The sequence below is a fragment of the Elgaria multicarinata genome, chromosome 14 (genome assembly GCF_023053635.1).
Source record: "Elgaria multicarinata webbii isolate HBS135686 ecotype San Diego chromosome 14, rElgMul1.1.pri, whole genome shotgun sequence".
NCBI classification, from domain to species: domain Eukaryota; kingdom Metazoa; phylum Chordata; class Lepidosauria; order Squamata; family Anguidae; genus Elgaria; species Elgaria multicarinata.
Genome location: NC_086184.1, coordinates 29,930,258 through 29,948,278, shown reverse-complemented (window position 1 = coordinate 29,948,278; position 18,021 = coordinate 29,930,258). Strand labels below are relative to the sequence as shown.

Genomic DNA, 18,021 nt, shown 5'->3' with positions numbered 1-18,021 from the left:
GGGCTAGATGGAACAACTATTAGGTGGATCCACAGTTGGCTACAGAATCGGACTCAAAGAGTACTTATCAATGGAACCTTCTCAAACTGGGGAGAGGCAACGAGTGGGGTGCCGCAGGACTCAGTCCTGGGCCCAGTGCTCTTCAACATTTTTATTAATGATTTGGACGAGGAGGTGCAGGGAACGCTGATCAAATTTGCAGATGACACCAAATTGGGTGGGATAGCTAATACCCTGGAAGACAGAAACAAACTTCAAAGTGATCTTGATAGGCTGGAGTGCTGGGCTGAAAACAACAGAATGAAATTTAATAGGGATAAATGCCAAGTTCTACATTTAGGGAATAGAAACCAAATGCACAGTTACAAGATGGGGGACACTTGGCTCAGCAATACTACAAATGAGAAAGATCTTGGAATTGTTGTAGATCACAAGCTGAATATGAGCCAACAGTGCGATATGGCTGCAAGAAAGGCCAATGCTATTTTGGGCTGCATTAATAGAAGTATAGCTTCCAAATCACGTGAGGTACTGGTTCCTCTCTATTCGGCCCTGGTTAGGCCTCATCTAGAGTATTGCGTCCAGTTCTGGGCTCCACAATTCAAGAAGGACGCAGACAAGTTGGAGCGTGTTCAGAAGAGGGCAACGAGGATGATCAGAGGTCTAGAAACAAAGCCCTATGAAGAGAGACTGAAAGAACTGGGCATGTTTAGCCTGGAGAAGAGAAGATTGAGGGGAGACATGATAGCACTCTTCAAATACTTAAAAGGTTGTCACACAGAGGAGGGCCAGGATCTCTTCTCGATTCTCCCAGAGTGCAGGACATGGAATAACGGGCTCAAGTTAAAGGAAGCCAGATTCCGGCTGGACATCAGGAAAAACTTCCTGACTGTTAGAGCAGTGCGACAGTGGAATCAGCTACCTAGGAAGGTTGTGGGCTCTCCCACACTAGAGGCATTCAAGAGGCAGCTGGACAACCATCTGTCAGGGATGCTTTAGGGTGGATTCCTGCATTGAGCAGGGGGTTGGACTCGATGGCCTTGTAGGCCCCTTCCAACTCTGCTATTCTATGATTCTATGATTCTAAGGCTACTCGCTACATAGAATCATAGTAGAGTTGGAAGGGACCTACAAGGCCATCAAGTCCAACCCCCTGCTCAATGCAGGAATCCACCCTAAAGCATCCCTGACAGATGGTTGTCCAGCTGGCTCTTGAATGCCTCTAGTGTGGGAGAGCCCACAACCTCCTTAGGTAACTGATTCCATTATTGTACTGCTCTAACTGTCAGGAAGTTTTTCCTGATGCCCAGCTGGAATCTGGCTTCCTTTAACTTGAGCCTGTTATTGTGTGTCCTGCACTCTGGGAGGAGTATAAAGTAATAGAGTATAAAATAATAGGATATGAAACTATAAAAGAAAATCAGGAACAACTTTCTCTACTAGTTCAAAAATCTAAAGTACATCTCGGCACAAGTCACTGTTCAGGGCCCATCTGGGCCCAGCAGTGACTCACGCCGGATTATGGTAGGGGCGGGCTACACCAAAACCGGGGAATAATTGCATTTTTACACACCCCATGAAACACAGACCTTTGGGGGTGTAAGACTGAAGTGTGTTCACAGAGAAGAAAAAAGTGTGACTCAGACGATTGGGTAACACCGTGCGAAAACTGAGCAGAGCACCCAAGTTCAGGCGACGCTCCTATGGCTGCCTCAGCCACACATTCCTTAAGCAAGCTAGAACATAGCTGTGGTTACTCAGCGCCAGTCCAATCCTGCTCACGGGCCCTGGTGCAATCCGTCCGCCCACCGGCTCTCGGGGGCCTGGACAACAATGCACTTTTTGTGCCCAAGTCACTGCAAACAGCACAGGAATTGTCCCAGGAAGGCCTCAGGCATGGGGAAGGGGGGGCGGCGGAAAGAGCCGTTAAGTACCTGCTACTTTTGCTGTCGCAGGGCTCCAGGGAGGCCTCAAAACGGAGCAAAGGGCAGACGGGCTTCTTTGCTACTCAAACGCCACACGCGTCCCAATCCCCTGGCAGGCGTAACAGCCAGACAACTGCAGAAAATGAAGGGCCCTGCTGCAACAGCTCGTGTGTGTGTGGGTGGGTGAAGCGTCAGTGAAAAGCGTGCAAGGATTTGAAGCTATTTGCCTTGTAGACAGTGACCTGCTTCCGGGATTCTCGGCCTTCTCCCCCAGTCACCATTAGTGATCCACTTAGGGGCCATAACTAGACAGGGCGATATCCCAGGGTGATCCCTGTGTGTTCACATGACGCACAGGGGATCCCGGGAGCAGGGAGGGATCATCCCTCTCTTTCCCCAGGATCTCGCCCTCCACTTCTAGCTCGCCTTTTCCGTGGTCTCGGGCTGATCTCGAGACCGTGGAACGTGTGGGCAGGTGTCACAGTTTGTCCCTGCTCCTCACGAGTAACCGCGAGGAGCCAGGAGCTCTGTGACCATCTGGGGTGGGGTGGGGTAGCGGGGAAATTTTTTTGCTTTAAAAAAAAGACTTACCTTCTGCGCACGAGCACTCCTTCTTTAAAACAACAAAGAAATGGCGGCCATGATGTTGCGCGCCGTGTGTAGACCAGTGCAACGATCTCACGATCATAAAATCGCGAGATCGTCGCGGCAAAAACCCCTGGTCTAGCTGAGGCCAGAGACGGATGGATGCCGTAACATCCGTGCGGCATGTGTTTCGTGGATCGTGCGGCTGCAGTCGTGATGGCCCCCATTCACAGACAGATTCAATCTAACACACACACCCCTCCCCACCGTTATGTGGCAAAATATGCAAAGAATTCCATAAGAAGGTTTGCAGAAATTTACATGATTTATGCCAATACATAACATTTAGTGTATTGCCCCCCCCGCCCCCAATTCCATTCAACTTCGCACCTTAGACAGCTCCTTTAGAGTTTTGACTGAAACCCGGAGAGGATTCACTGCCCCACTGATGTAAGGAGTTACTAGCCTCTATTACCCGTGGTGTAACCCGTGGTCATAAACCCTAAAGATTTCCTGGACTACCATTCCCATCATTCCCAGCCACACCCACCAGAGCCATTCCTCTGGCCACTGATCAGCCACCTCCCCCGTTCCTTCCTCAGCTAGCCTGGCGATGAGAATCCAGGAGGCACACGAGCGCATCCACGAGCCTTCTAGAAGTCCTCCGTTTCTCAACATTAACGGGGCTGTTCGTGATGAGGGCCAGAGCCTCCGCCGGCACAAGGCCCGCCAGTGTGCGGCGTCCAGCACCTCAGCTGCGCATGCGGGCCAACTGCAGCCTCGGCTCCAGAGCAGCGGAAAAGTGGGCATTTGCTGCCAAAGCACTGCGAATTGCCTCGATTGGCTCCTATGTTTCCCTCCAGGATGGCCGGTCTGCTCTGCCTGTCCAAAAAGCTCGTTTATTCAAATCACCAAATGGTTAAGGCGTTGCTCGAACAACAGCAACTTTCCTCGTTGTGGGCCAGTCAACTGCCGTCACCCACCCTACAGTACTGTTGTGTGGATAGTTATTTTCAAACCTGTTTCTCTTTTAAAAATTATCTGCTGCAAAGCTCGAGGCTCAACGCACAGAGGCCTCCCCAATAAAGTGATGGATAAAATATGTCCTGCCCGGGGATCATTCCAGCAGGCGCTCGGCTCCCAGCGTCTTAGAAATCCCGCCGCTCCTTGCAATGCTCTGTCAAACTCATGGCCTGACAAACGCCCCTGCATGTTTCGATTTCTCCAATAGCAAACCGGGGCCCCGAGGCAACAAACTGCCCAAAGGGCACACGGTGAGTCGAAGGCGGGTGCAAGACTTCAGCTCTCCGTTTACCGAATCGTGACAACCCTCAAGGAATCCCCGCGAGCGTCTCTCCGAGCTGCCTGGATTCCCTGGAAGCAGAATGGACCAACAGCAAAATGAGGCACCGGAGCGGATTGTGCTACTCCAGGTTGCAGGTGAGGGAAATCCCATTAAAAGGGGGAAATTAAAACAGGGTGCCATGGGAAACGGTTCTTACCCAACCCGTTCCCCTGTGGCATTAATTTTCTGTTTGGTTTGGGGGCGTTCCCCCACCCACCCCGAGGGAAGCATTTGAAACTGTGTTCCTGCCCCTGCAGTCTGAAGTAGAGGCCCTTTGGAAGACACTCTTGGTGGCAGAGGAGGGCATCCTTCTAGGGCATGGGGGAAAGCGCTTTCTCCCTCGATGCTCCAAAACACTGCGAGGCCCTCGCTCTGGAGTTGGGCCTGGTCGCCATTCTTTCTGGGTACAAGAAGGGGTCAAGACACATCTCTTTAACCTTTTGCTGTCGTCGTTATGGTGATTATCGCCTGTGGAGGTTGAGTTTAATCTTTTCCCAGAGTTTGTATTTGCTTTAGGGTTTCCGTTTTCTGAAATCTTTGTAAGCCACCTGCTTCAGAAAGGCCATCTTCGAAATGCCGTAAATAAATAATAAAGTGGTACAGCCCTGTATACTGCCTCAGGACTCTACCACCTCATCCCCGCCCCCCATATGCATATAGTCAGCAAGTCTAAACCGCACAGAAGTGTCAGGGATCTTCCTACAATGTTGGCTTCCTCTTCTCCACCCCGCCCCCCCCTCCACCCTGGGCTGGGACTGACAAATGGTGTAAACCGTTTTCTGGATAAACGCCTGGCCTCTCAGATCCGGACCAGGGCTCATGACGTTGACACCAGGAAGCGGAGACCTCACCGCCCCCCCTCCCCCTCAGCTGGATTTGTCTCAGTGACCCAGAAAATGAGCAAAGCTGTGCACTCCCTCACCTTCCAGAGTCACAAGGGATGCTATTGAACACTGATAGAGCTCTGGAGGAGGAGGAGCAGCGTGGGAAGGAAAATGCTCTGTGTGTGTGTGTGTGTGTGTGAGTGGTGGTGGCCAAAACGAGGGCTCCCCTTCCTTCCTTGGACTGCGGCTGCCTTCTCCGGCTTTTGGCACATGCCAGCAGAGCCCCTTGCTGGATCAGCTACAGATCAAAGGAACACGCTGCAGGTTCTCATTCCCCTATTACCTTATTATTATTATTATTATTTATTTATATAGCACCATCGATGTACATGGTGCTGTACAGATAACACAGTAAATAGCAAGACCCTGCCGCATAGGCTTACAATCTAATAAAGTTGTAGTAAACAATAAGGAGGGAAGGAGAATGCAAACAGGCACAGGGAAGTGTAAACAGGCACCGGGTAGGGTGAAGCTAACAGTATAGAGTCAGAACAAGCTCAAAGTTTAAAAGCTATAGGGAAAAGAAAAGTTTTTAGCTGTGTTTTGAAAGCTGTGATTGAGTTGGTAGTTCTCAGGTGTTCTGGAAGAGCACCTAAGAGAACCAGAGGACCGGCAGTGTTGTTTTGCTCCCAAGAAGCTGCCCAAAATAAACCCAGAGAAAATACCCCCGGCCCCATATAATGCAAAAACTAGGAAGGGCTGCCCGTCACCCAGGCAAGCCAACTGGCCATCAGTTCAAGGAAGTGAAAAAGAAACGCTGCTGTGCAAGATGCATAATTACCTTTCCACTGCCACACCCTGAGGTAATGGCGTCCAGCTTAAGTTAGGCCCGACTAAAAGGCAACGCTGGGCATGCAAAAGATGCCGCGTGACCCCTGGCCAACGTCACCTCTAAAGTGGGTCACTGCTTTTGACACCTGCCATGGTTGTCATGTAAGAAACCCACAGCTCAGATGCTGCACACGCAGGGACCGGCAGTGCTGATGCGTTATGTCAGCACCAGACTCAGGGAAGAGGCCGGAGGAAATGGTGTAACTTACAGCAGAGTTGTTTTATGTAGAGCAAAAGCATGCTAACGCAGAATTAAATATTGGAGGCATTTAGTATTCGCCCCATAGTTCTCTGCAAGGCTGAGCTTGGCCCAGCCACGTCAAGATGCGAGTGCAAAAACACCCTCCCGCTTGTGTTCCCCAGCGACTGGGGCTCGGAGGCATTCCTAGTGGTCTGGTTTCCCAACAGCCTGTCCAAACACGACTGTAGTGCTGTATAAGCCATTCCTCAGCCTCAGCCTGTACCTGCAGGCTAGGAATACTGCACAAGGCGGCATGCCGGCACTCATCCTGCTCCTAGACGGGGAAGGGCTATCAGAGGGAGGAAAGTCTGCTAAGCCAGACCCAAACAGCTCCACAGTTTGTTTGTTTATTTATTGCATTAAATGCCCAATAAAATAAGTTTCTCTGGGCATTTTGCAATTTAAACTGTCGTCTTCATCATGCAAATAAAAGCGCAATAACGGTATAAAAAAACTGATAAATATGGGCCGCACAGCATAAAACACAGTAAAAGCCGCTTTGCAGGGACTGAAATAATGAAGCACAAAACTGCTAACCTATTTTAAAAGACTTGCAGCGACCCCAAGCAAGCCGTCAGCAGTGGTGATCCATGACATTTTGGTGACCTATGCAAGCGGAGAGGTGCCCCCCAGGCGCCGCTCAAACAGCAGAGAGAATGCAGCTGGGATGCAACTTTCCAACTGCGCTCAGCAGCGCATGACTGGAGTACGCCATGCTCCGGAACCTTCTTCAGCACTGCAAAAGGTGCGCCTTTCCCAAACGTCCTGCCACTGACCAGCACTTTGGAAGCATGGCTGTCCCATGCAACAGCTCCCATCATGCCTCCCTGCCAACTCGAAAGAGAGGGGGGGTCCCCACACATAGAGGGCCCCCCAATGAAGCCAGGGCACTTGCTGAATGCTGTACACAGAATCACGGTGATGCCAGCCCTGCACTGCACGTGATCCTAACCTATAACCAGCGCCAACGGCTCTCTTCCTGTCGAGACTTGCTTGGAGCCTGACACACAGACATTTTCGGGTTTTGTGCCTGGAGTCATGAAAAGTGCTGGGCCCCACCCCAGGCCTCGGCAGGGAGCGACGCTAGGTTCAGACATCAGCGGCGATGAGCCCAAGGGATTGCTCCCTCCCTGCCCTACTTCTGCCTCGCTTCACGCCTCACCTGACTTTGCATTTCTACAGTAAACAGGGCAGAATGCAACCGTGGCGTGATGGGGATAAGAGAGGGCCAATGCAATTTGCAATCCTGCATCCTCAGAAGGAATTCTGTTGAGTGGCTGAGAAGCGCTGAGACTGGCATCCCGGAGGCCTGAGTTCAAATCCCTTACACTCATGAAGCTTATGAGCCAGGGTGGTGTAGTGGTTAGAATCTTGGACTGGGAATCAAGAGATCCAGGTTCTAGTTCCCTCTCTGTCAAGGAAGCTCGTTGGATGGTTTGGGGCCCATCACAGCTCTCACTCCAACCTACTTCACAGGGTTATTGTGAAGATAAAATGGAGAGGAGGAGGATTATGTACGCCGCATTGGGGAGAAAAGTGGGATGTAAATGCAGTATTTATTTATTTATTACATTTCTATACCGCCCAAAAGCCGGGGCTCCCTGGGCGGTTCACAAAAATTAAAACCATTCAAAGTATAAAACAACAGTATAAAACCATAATATAAAATACAATATAAAAGCTCAACCAGATAAAAACAGCAGCAATGCAAAATTACAAGTTTAAAACACCAAGTTAAAATTTATTTATAGACTGTTAAAATGCTGGGAGAATAAAAAGGTCTTCACCTGGCGTCTAAAAGCATATAATGTAGGTGCCAAGCGAACCTCCTTAGGGAGCTCATTCCACAGCCGGGGTGCCACAGCAGAGAAGGCCCTGCTCCTCCTGGTAGCCACCTGCCTCACTTCCTTTGGCAGGGGCTCACGGAGAAGGACCCCTGAGGATGACCTTAGGGTCCAGGCAGGTACATACGGAAGGAGGTGTTCCTTCAGACAGCCTGGCCCCAAGGGCTTTAAATGTCAATACCAGCACTTTGAATCGGGCCCGGACCTGGACTGGCAGCCAATGAAGTTGTAGAAGGACTGGCGTGATGTAAATAAATAAATGAATATTGGACAACCGTGGTCCAGTCACTCTCTCAGCCTCAAACACATCACTGGTTGCTGATAACCTCCTGCCCCAAGTACTTTGCTCCTGGGATGCAAATGTATAAAGAAATAATAAAGTACAGCCTGCAAATTTGTGTCCACAACCTCTACTGATGCCACAACTCATTTCTACTGCAGCAGAAGCAGGCAGTGATAATAAACACTATATAGCACTTTCCAGTTTTCAAAGCGCTTCACAGCCACAACTCATTGCATCTTGTAAGGATCTTTAATCAAAACAACCATCCTGTAAGGTAGGTTGGTATTATAATCCAAGATAGAGTGTGGCGTGCCAAAAGCCATCTGGTGAGTTCATGGCAGAACTGAGATTCGAACCAGGACCTCCGAATTTGCAACTCAGGCCATAGCTAGACAGGGCGATATCACAGAATCATAGAATAGCAGAGTTGGAAGGGGCCTACAAGGCCATCGATGGCCCGGGATCGTCCCTGTGCGTCCACATGACGCACAAGGCATCCCGGGAGCAGGGAGGGATGATCCTTCCCTTTCCCTGGGATCTCGCCCTACCCTTTAAGCACGCTTTTTCCGCAGTCTCGGGATGATCCCGAGAACGCAGAATGTGCGGGCGCACATCGCGGTTTGTCCCAGCTCCTCGCTAGTAACCGTGAAGAGCCCGGAACCACGCATGGGGCACAGAGCTCCCCTTTATTTTTTTAAAAAAACTCACAGTTCAGTGCTCGAGTGCTCCTTCTTCATTAAAAACAAAATTGGGGGCGCGACGTCCTCTTTCTTCCTGGATGTTGAGCGCCATGTGTAAACAGAGGGGGGCGAACTCGCGATCATAATATCGTGAGATCCTCACCCCTCCGTCGTGCTAGACCCATAGGTCTAGCTGAGGCCTCAGTCTCTTCGCCATGACTAGAGTGACCCTATGGAAAGGAGGACTGGGCTCCTGTATCTTTCAGAGTTACATTGAAAGGGGAATTTCAGCAGGTGTCATTGGTATGCCTGCAGCACCCAGTGAAATGCCCTCTTCATCACCACAGTTAAAGCTGCAGGAGCCCTGCTTAGCATGATCAAATACAAAAGAGGGCAGGAGCGGAGGTTTCCAGCATGCCCTTCCAGGCTGACTCAAAAGCAAGGGTGGCCGGAGCGCGTGCCACCTTAAGCAGAAATCCTGGACGACTTTGGGCCCAAACAATGCTTCTCCTGGGCCCCTTGCATCGCAAACTCCAGTCCGTACGGCTGCACAGGGGCAAAGGGAAATTTGTAAACCGCCCAGAGAGCCCTGGCTATGGGAGCGGTATAGAAGTTTAATAAATAAATAAATAAATAAAGGGAAGGATGGAGCAGCAGCTAGGGATGGAGATAAGCAATCAGGAAGGGAGCTGAAAATGGTTTGGGAGCGGCAGCACTGCCTTTTGTCCGCACTAGCTCTCCTTCAACCTGGCTGCTGCTGCTGGCGGTTTCAGCCCAACACATCTGGACGGCACCAGGTTGGGGAAGGCTGGTGCAAACCCATATCCTTTTTGCCTCCAGGAAAACAGGTCTGGCGAGTTTTAGGGCCTACAAAATCTGTTTGCCAACCGCAAAAGGGAGACCAAGGAGCAGGCATCCCTCTTCCAAAGTCTCTGCTGCCTTGGCCTGTCTCCAGCCAGGGCACTCCCACCTTGGGAACTGAGAAGACTTTAAAAACCATCTCTGCTCACGAGCCCCAAGTGCAGCAGCAGTGGGTGGTGGGTGGGGGACTCCAAGCCAAGGCTCCATTCACCTTGTTTACAAAGCCTTGATCCTGAAACATGTGGAGCAAGAACAAAGGAACATGCACCAGAGCATGTACAAAATGCATTTCCCTTTGCCACTAAATGCAAAGCCCATGCTATCTGGATTTAGGGCCAGGGGCTGGCTGGTCGGAAGAGGATGTGGAATTAAGCCAGGGGAAAAGGCTAGAAATGAATGCAGCACAGCACCGGGGAGGAAAATGAGCGCAATTTCTCTGCAGGCAGGGCAAAACCTGCCCCAGGTGGGTGTGAGCGTGCACGGAGCAGGCTGCTCCCCAGACTGCCCTCCGCCCCTGGCGTGTGATGGACGGCAGTGGCGGCAAAGCAGCTGGGTCCTCTCCCCCCCCCCTCTGGCCCCTCCTTGGCCAAGGACTTGAGTATCGACTGCTAGTGAATCATTAATGCTGGGCTGGGCAGGGACCTGCCACCCGCACCCACGTTGGCTTCCGCGACGCAGGTTTTGCTCAGCCAATTGCTCACCCGGCAAGTATTGAAGGAGGGAGGGAGGGAGGGGAGCCAATGGCAAAGGAGGCCAGAGGGTGGTTGCATGGGGCAGGGTGGGGTGGGGGTGGGGAGTGAGGACGCACGGCAGCTGGCTTGGCTCCTTCTCTGCATGTTGTTCCACAGTGCAGCCCTCCCTGGTTGCCCTCCCGGGGCTGGATCCATATTTACGCTGGAACAACTGTGCTGGCGGAAGTGGACTTTCCTGCCCTGCCCTTCCCACCACCACCACCACCACCACCTCGGTGATGCTACACAGAGAAGCAGGAGACCCTGCAGAAGCAGGTGAAGTGTGGTATGGGGGCGGGGGATCCTCCCAAATCAGGCAGGGCAACCTTCTGCAAGTGGAGCCCTTCCTCTTGTGCAAGGCAGGTCCTGGATTCAGCCCCTTCTGTTTGGGACTTCAACTCTCATCAGCCCCAGCCGGAGGCTGAGCCGGAGTCATGGAAGTCGCTGGTCGTAGCCCCAAATATCTGGAGGGCACCAGGTTGGGGAAGCTGCCACAGAGACACCCCCCACCACCACCTCCTTCTAATGTGGGTTCTCCCAGTCGTCGGGGAAATGTACTCTGTAACTTGCTCAGAGGTGCTTTTTGTGTTTCTCAAGATGATCCTGGCTGTGAGAAAAAGTGCCGGAGACGAGTTCAGGCACAAATTAAGCTCTGCTCCTTCCGAGACATTTTTAACCTGCAGAGAAGCCCGTTTTTCTTCAACTCCTCCACCGTTCCATTACTCCACCCTTGCTTGTCTCTGCTCACAGACTTCCTATAAAGGAAACCATAAGTGAACCCCCCTTCCTTTACCCCCCTCCAAGCCCTCCCAGCCTTTTGTGTGCTCTCAAATGCTCTGCTGACCCCCATCCGCAAGCCGTGGGTCTCCCTCGGGAGGACGTCTCCGCCAGAGCCGGTCTGCTCCAAAGCTGTCCCGGCCAGTCGGCTCCAGGTGTGGAATTTTCCATCACCCTCAAGTCAGCAGGGATGCTGCTGAGGTTCAGGACTCAAAGCTCAGCTTGGCTGCCCCCACTTCCAGCAATGGCTAAACCCAATCAAGCTGTCACAGACACGGTCACGAAAGCAGTATACTACTGGATGCCAGAGGTGCTGGAGTTAAGCAGCAAGGGCTGGCCGCCATGGCGATGCTGTGCTTGGGAGCATTGCCGACACCTTGGCTGGCTGATCTCAGAGACAGAACGCTAGGCTAAAAAGGTCTTTGACCGATCCAGCAAGTTAGTTCTCATGACAGCAGACGTACACCTGCTTCGCGCGTAATACCAACCCGCAGTACAGGTTGAGTATGGGTTGTCGTTGAATTGTGGATTGTCAATGAATCATGGGTTGTCGTTACGTGCAAAACCTGCACTACGGTTTAACTATGGGTCATTAACCATGAACAACCCAGGTTTGTTGTTGGATTGTAAACTCTGGGCTGTTCATGGTTAACAAACCATAGTGCAGGGTTCGCACAAAACAACAACCCACAATTAAATGACAACCAATACTCAAGCCATACTCTGGGCTGTCATTAAGTGCAAATCGTACGTGTGCGTTTTCTTGGCCCCAACCTGAAGTACTGCTTAAGCTTCTGTGTTCTGTGGATATCAGAGGGATTTCTTTCACTAGAAGCAAACATTTTCAAGTCCCAACATTGCTCATTTCCACACACACACACACACACACACACACACACACACACACACAGAGGCTCATTTCACTACCTGCATAAAAAAACCCAGAGCAACAGCACCCTACCTCACAGGGCCACGGCAAAGACAACATCATTCAGGCGAGAAAGCACTTTGCAAATCAAAAGCCCAAATTAAAGCAGTAATGAAAACGGTGCAGTCAGGAGACAGGGGAATTCCCTGTGACAAACGGCATATCAGCCTCACTTCCATGACCACAGAAGGATATCGGAGGAAGCGGCGTTTGAGGGCACTGCAGCTTTTTAAAGTTGCCCAGTCCAGATTGGCACTGGGGGTGGGGTGGGGGAGATTGCTGAGGAACCCTAGGTGTCCCATTGGATCCTGCGCTCACCAAGACATCATAAAGTTCAAGTTCGCCAAACATCATGGCTGCTACCTTTTCCTGACACAGGCATCCAGTCAGGAAATTAAACTTTCAAGCCAAAAAGCTGGAACGAAGACCCAGGCTTGGAAAATAGGGTGTACAAATACAATCTTATCCTTCTCTACAGCATCTAAAATTATCTCCTGTTTATTAATCTAGGCTGCCTATTTCCCTCTGTGATCTACCAGTCGAAGGGACCTGTGTGCTTCACTCAGAATGGAAACACATCTGAGTAATAGCTGGATTGTATATTTCCAAAAGGAGATACCCAACATTTCCCCCTTTCTGGTTCCCAGCAATCCTAGGGGCAGCTGCAGGTCCAACCTGTAACCATCACATGACCTGCAAAGCCCTAAAATATATGCCTATGGCCCCACCCCCCACCTCATTCCATCTTGGGACTCTGAACATGCAGGCAATGTGACTTCACCATCAGATTTTTCCTCCCTCCAGAATTCCCCAAACCTGCTTTTTTAAACAACTTTCCTGATGAAGAGTTCTGCAAATCTCAAAAACGTGCACATTTTATGACCTTCTGGTTGGCCGAATAAAAGCATTGTATTAATACGGGTTTTGGAATTATCTTCTCCTTCTGAATTAGTACAATGGATGGGGAGGTACAAGAGGGAGAAACAGAAGTAGCAGGGCACCAAAGGTCTGAGACACCTGGCTGAGAACACTGCCAAGCACCTGCCCAATTCTAAAGCAGCACCTGGAAGAAGCATCCACCTGAATCCTCTCACTGGACCTCGCTACCTTTGGCCTCTCCTGCCGAGAACAAAAAAAAAAAGAGCTCCTTTTTTCAACTCCAAAAGAGAGTGAACCTACAAAGTATTTGCATTACCCAGAATTTTATCAGGTGCAGAGCTGCAGTCAGGGTTTTATGGCGCAACAGCCATATTTAGGGTGACCCTATGAAAAGGAGGGCAGGGCTCCTGTATCTTTAACAGTTGCACAGAAAAGGGAATTTCTGCAGGTGTCATTTGTATATATGGGGAACCTGGGGAAATTCCCTCTTCATCACAGCAGTTAAAGCTGCAGGTGCCCCTGCCCTCTTTTATAGCTGGTCACTCTAGTATAGCTCCTGCAGCTTTAACTGTTGTGATGAAGAGGGAATTTCACCAGGTGCCGCATGCAGACAACTGGCACCTGCTAAAATTCCCTTTTCTATGCAAGTCTTAAAGATACGGAAGCCCTGTCCTCTTTTCCCTCCATTTCCTCTTCCCTCCCAGGCTTAGTCTTGCTGTTTCTCCCCCCCCCCCGCCCCCCAGCCCCTCTTACACACACCTCTTCACTAGCCAGGCCCTGAGCATCCGTTATGTGACTAGCCACAGCATCCATGGGAGGTATTTTATGGTGATGCCTGCAGCAGTTTCTCAAATTCCCAAATGTCCCCATGGATCAAAAAAGGTTGTGGATTCCTTTTTTAGTGTCTGTCTGTCCCCAGAATGGCTGGCTGGGGGACGCTGGGAGCTGTAGGGCTTTTTTCTGTCTGAACTTGCAGGGGATTGTGACCTTATCCTGTTTCCCCCAAAGAGAGCTTGGATGCATTTTTCTAGGGCGACCATATGAAAAGGAGGACAGGGCTCCTGTATCTTTAACAGTTGCATAGAAAAGGGAATTTCAGCAGCTGTCATTTGTATATATAGAGACCCTGATGAAATTTCCTCTTCATCACAGCAGTTAAAGCTACAGGTGCCCTGCCCTCTTTTAAATCTGGTCACTCTAGTATAGCTCCTGCAGCTTTAACTGCTGTGATGAAGAGGGAATTTCACCAGGTTCTCCATATATACAAATGACACCTGCTGAAATTCCCTTTTCTATGCAACTGTTAAAGATACAGGAGCCAAGTCCTCCTTTCCATATGGCCACCCTAGCCATTTTGCACAAAGCACAAGTCCATGTTTTAAGCCAGCCCTTCCCTAAGCTGGTGCATTCCAGATGTATTGGACTACCGGCTGAGGGATGCTGGGTGTTGTAGGCCAATACACCTGGAGGGCACCAGGCTGGAGTTGGCTAGCTTGCTTCTGTTGACTGTCCAATGGGAGACCTCCTAATTTTCCAGTCTGTCCAAACATCTCTTTTCTCTCCTTGTCAGCCAGCAGCCAGGCCTCAAATTTCCATGGTCTAGCTCCATCAGCGTCCACCCACCCCAGGCCAAATTAAGGCTGTACAGCACTTCTATTACTTTGTGAGATGAGCCGTTAGCAATGCTGGGAATCGGTGGGTTTCCTTGGTTTAATCCCTGCCGTTACCAGCAACTGGCACAAGAGATGTAAACATGTCCAGCTAACACACAGAGTCCCTCCCAGCTTCAGCTGACCCTCTCCTCACTCAGGCAGAGGTTTTCAAATGCACAAATCAGAGCGCCCGCCGTTTCCTTCGGCAAATACCGCACAGTGGCCAGACGCAGCCAGAGGCTCCCAAACTCACCAAATATAGATAACCAGGAGAGTCCTAGCGAACAAGGCCGCGATCCCCAATATGTTTACCAGGATTTAAGGCCCACAGTAGGGTTTACCGTAGATTGAATGTGTTTAGGATCAGGATATAAACCTTCTAGAGATCAGGGCCTGTCTTATTTTACACCCGGTGGAAATCTAGAGCGGTAAGACCTGTGCCAGGATTCAACTCTAGCAACATCTGCCAAACGGAGCCGTTCCCTAGCACTGCCAATTATCATGGCTCATTTGAACAGGAGTTATCCCTTATTCATGAACAAAATATTACAGGCATCTGTGATGTCAGAAGACGGTGTCTGTGCATAACAACAAGAAGGCAGACGACAAGCCCTTGAATTCAATGGGAGACTTAATGCTGAAGTCTCTCCCATCAGGGTTGGCTCCAGAGGGAGGGGACAGCCGAGTATTTGCCAGGGCCCCAACGGGTCAATGGTCCTGTTGTGTTCCCACTTTGCACAGAGCACCCAGGAAGGCTGGGGTGGGCGGGCAGTGCAGCAGAATTGGCAGTTGAGGCCCCCACTTCTTCCAGGTTCAGAAAGCTCACTGAGGATTGAAACACACCCGTTGGATGGCCCATCTGCACCAATCTCCTACCACACATAGACCTATCTGGCTTCAGCGTCCCGTTCCCCCCACCCCCCATTCTCCCAATTAAAGAATAAGTTTACCCAGCACAAAAGGTGGTTATAAGGCAAATAGCTCAACATGGCTCAAGGAAGCAACTCAAGCCAAGTTTTCCAAACAGCAAAAAGCCAGAGAGCTACCAGTAACCAGTGTCAGAAGAGAAAAAGAATCCTCTCTCCAGATCCTAAGTAGGAGAAAAACCCATCTATCAGGAAATGTTCTGCAGGCACACAGCTTTACCCCACCTGGGCAGTTACAGTGAGCTCCATGGAATATAAAAATCATGGAATATAAAAACCAAGGGTCCATCTAGTCTAGCATTCTGTTCACAGAGCGGCCAACCAGCTGCCCATGGAAACCCACAAGCCAGCCTTGAGTGCAACAGCACCCTCCTGCCCATGTTCCCCAGCAAGTGAGATATCACCCCTGATACTGGAGGTAGCATATAACCATCAGGACTATTTATTTATTTAAAACATTTATATCCCGCCCTATATCTCAAAGCGGCGTACAGATAAAAGCATACAGTATAAAACAATAAATATTCACAGTTAAAAACAAATTAAATTAAACTATTAAACCATTGATAGCTTTATACTCCAGAAATTTGTCTAATCTCCCTTTAAAGCCATCCGAATTGGTAGAGCTCATCATATTAGCTAGGGTGACCCTATGAAAAGGAGGACAGGGCTCCTGTACCTTTAACAGTTGCATAGAAAAGGGAATGTCAGCAGGTGTCATTTGTATGCATGTTGCACCTGGTGAATATTCCTCTTCGTCACAACAGTTAAAGCTGCAGGAGCTATACTGCAGCTATACTGTGTCCAGATTTAAAAGAGGGCAGGGCACCTGCAGCTTTAACTGCTGTGATGAAGAGGAAATTTCACCAGGTTCCCCATATATACAAATGACACCTGCTGAAATTCCCTTTTCAATGCAACTGTTAAAGATACAGGAGCCCTGTCCTCCTTTTCATAGGGTCACCTAGAGCAAACACATACAGACCATGCAATCCTATGCAAATTTACTCAGCATGGGCTTCTCTGTGTCTTCACTGGATACATTAAGCATTATCCTCAGTTGGCAGATATGCATACATGCGCATAGGGAAAGAGAGGTGGAAACCGTGATGTGGGACATACATGCAGGATTACTGGGGTGGGGGCGGGGATACCTCCACACGTATGCGTCACAAATGAGGCAAACTAAGAGGAATCACCAGAGTCTTCATACATTTATCCTACTCTTAGCTTGAACCCTGCCAGGTTCACTTCATGTGAACCTAAGAAGACCCACACCGGATCAGACCAAAGGCCTCTCTAGCCCAGGGTTCTGCACACACAGTGGTAAACCAGCTGCCTGTAGGAAGCCCACAAACAGGACATAAGAGCAAAAGCATGTTCCCACCCATAGTCGCCAGCAGTTGACATTAGAGGCATATTTAGGGTGACCATATGAAAAGGAGGACAGAGCTCCTGTATCTTTAACAGTTGTATTGAAAAGGAAATTTCAGCAGTTGTCATTTATTATGCATGCAGCACCTGGTGAAATTCCCTCTTCATCACACCAGTTAAAGCTGCAGGTGCCCTGCCCTCTTTTAAATCTGGTCACTCTAGTATAGCTCCTGCATCAACTGTTGTGATGAAGAGGAAATTTCACCAGGTGTTCCATATATACAAATGACACCTGCTAAAATTCCCTTTTCTATGCAACTGTTAAAGATACAGGAGCCCTGTCCTCCTTTTCATTGGCTCACCCTAGCCGGCGGCATATTGCCTCTGATACTGGAAGCAGTATATAACCATCAGGACTAGTAGTCACTGATAGCCTTCCCCTCCATGAATTTGTTTAATCATCCAAATTGGTGGCCATTGCTACATATTGTAATAGCAAATTCCATACTCTCCCCTATGCACTGTGTCAAGGAGTTCCTTTCCCTCTGTCCTGAATCTCCCACCATTCAGCTTTATGGGATGACCCAGCCTGATGCCCTCCAGATGTGGCTGGCTGGGGGATGCTGGGAGTTGTAGGCCAACAAGTCTGGATAGCTCCAGGTTCAGCTACGCTGCATTAATTGCACTTGCACAATCTGGGGTGGGGAGCTGAAGTGCGGGTTTTTACCAGCCCCAGTCATTATCCCCCATTAAGTCGCTGCAGCAGAGTCATAACCCGGACTGCTAGGAGTGGGCAGCCCCCTCCCAAGAACTATTTCATTTGTCAAAGGCTCAAGCCTCTGCCTGTTTAGGCAGACGAAAATCCTACAAGTCCCAGCATTCCCTATGCTGGGACTTGTAGGATTTTCGTCTGTCTAAACAGGCAGAGGCTTGAGTCTTTGGCAGACTTATATGCCGCTTGCCTTCCAGCCTTCTCGCTCTTTTCCCCTCGCCAGCTAGGGCCCAGCCCCAGCTCAGCTGGGCTCCGCTTGCGCCACAACGAGCTCCCCCGTCCCAACTCCGCCTCCACCGGGCAGCGGCCCTGGGAAGCTCCCCAAGGAAAGCGCAGCAGGCCCGAGGCGGAAAGGACCGGACGGGAGGAGGAGGAGGCGGCGGCGGGCTCCAGGCGGGCTCCTTGCCTGCTCGCCGTCCCGCCCGAGGCCGGCCCAGCCCAGCCCATTTCCCTGGGAAGGCGAAGGAAGGACCCGGTGCGCGCGTGGAGAGACGCTGCGCTTC

The 18,021-nt window shown here is 50.4% G+C and overlaps 2 protein-coding genes across 2 annotated transcripts in view; one reads left to right on the top strand and one right to left on the bottom strand.

Annotated features, from left to right (window-relative positions):
- Positions 1 to 18,021, top strand: part of COQ9 (coenzyme Q9) — a 198,304-nt gene that overhangs the window by 34,492 nt on the left and 145,791 nt on the right. The gene's annotated exons all lie outside the window — the stretch shown is intronic.
- The window catches only part of BCAR1 (BCAR1 scaffold protein, Cas family member), a 61,246-nt gene that overhangs the window by 42,356 nt on the left and 869 nt on the right, over positions 1 to 18,021 (bottom strand). The window lies entirely within an intron of this gene.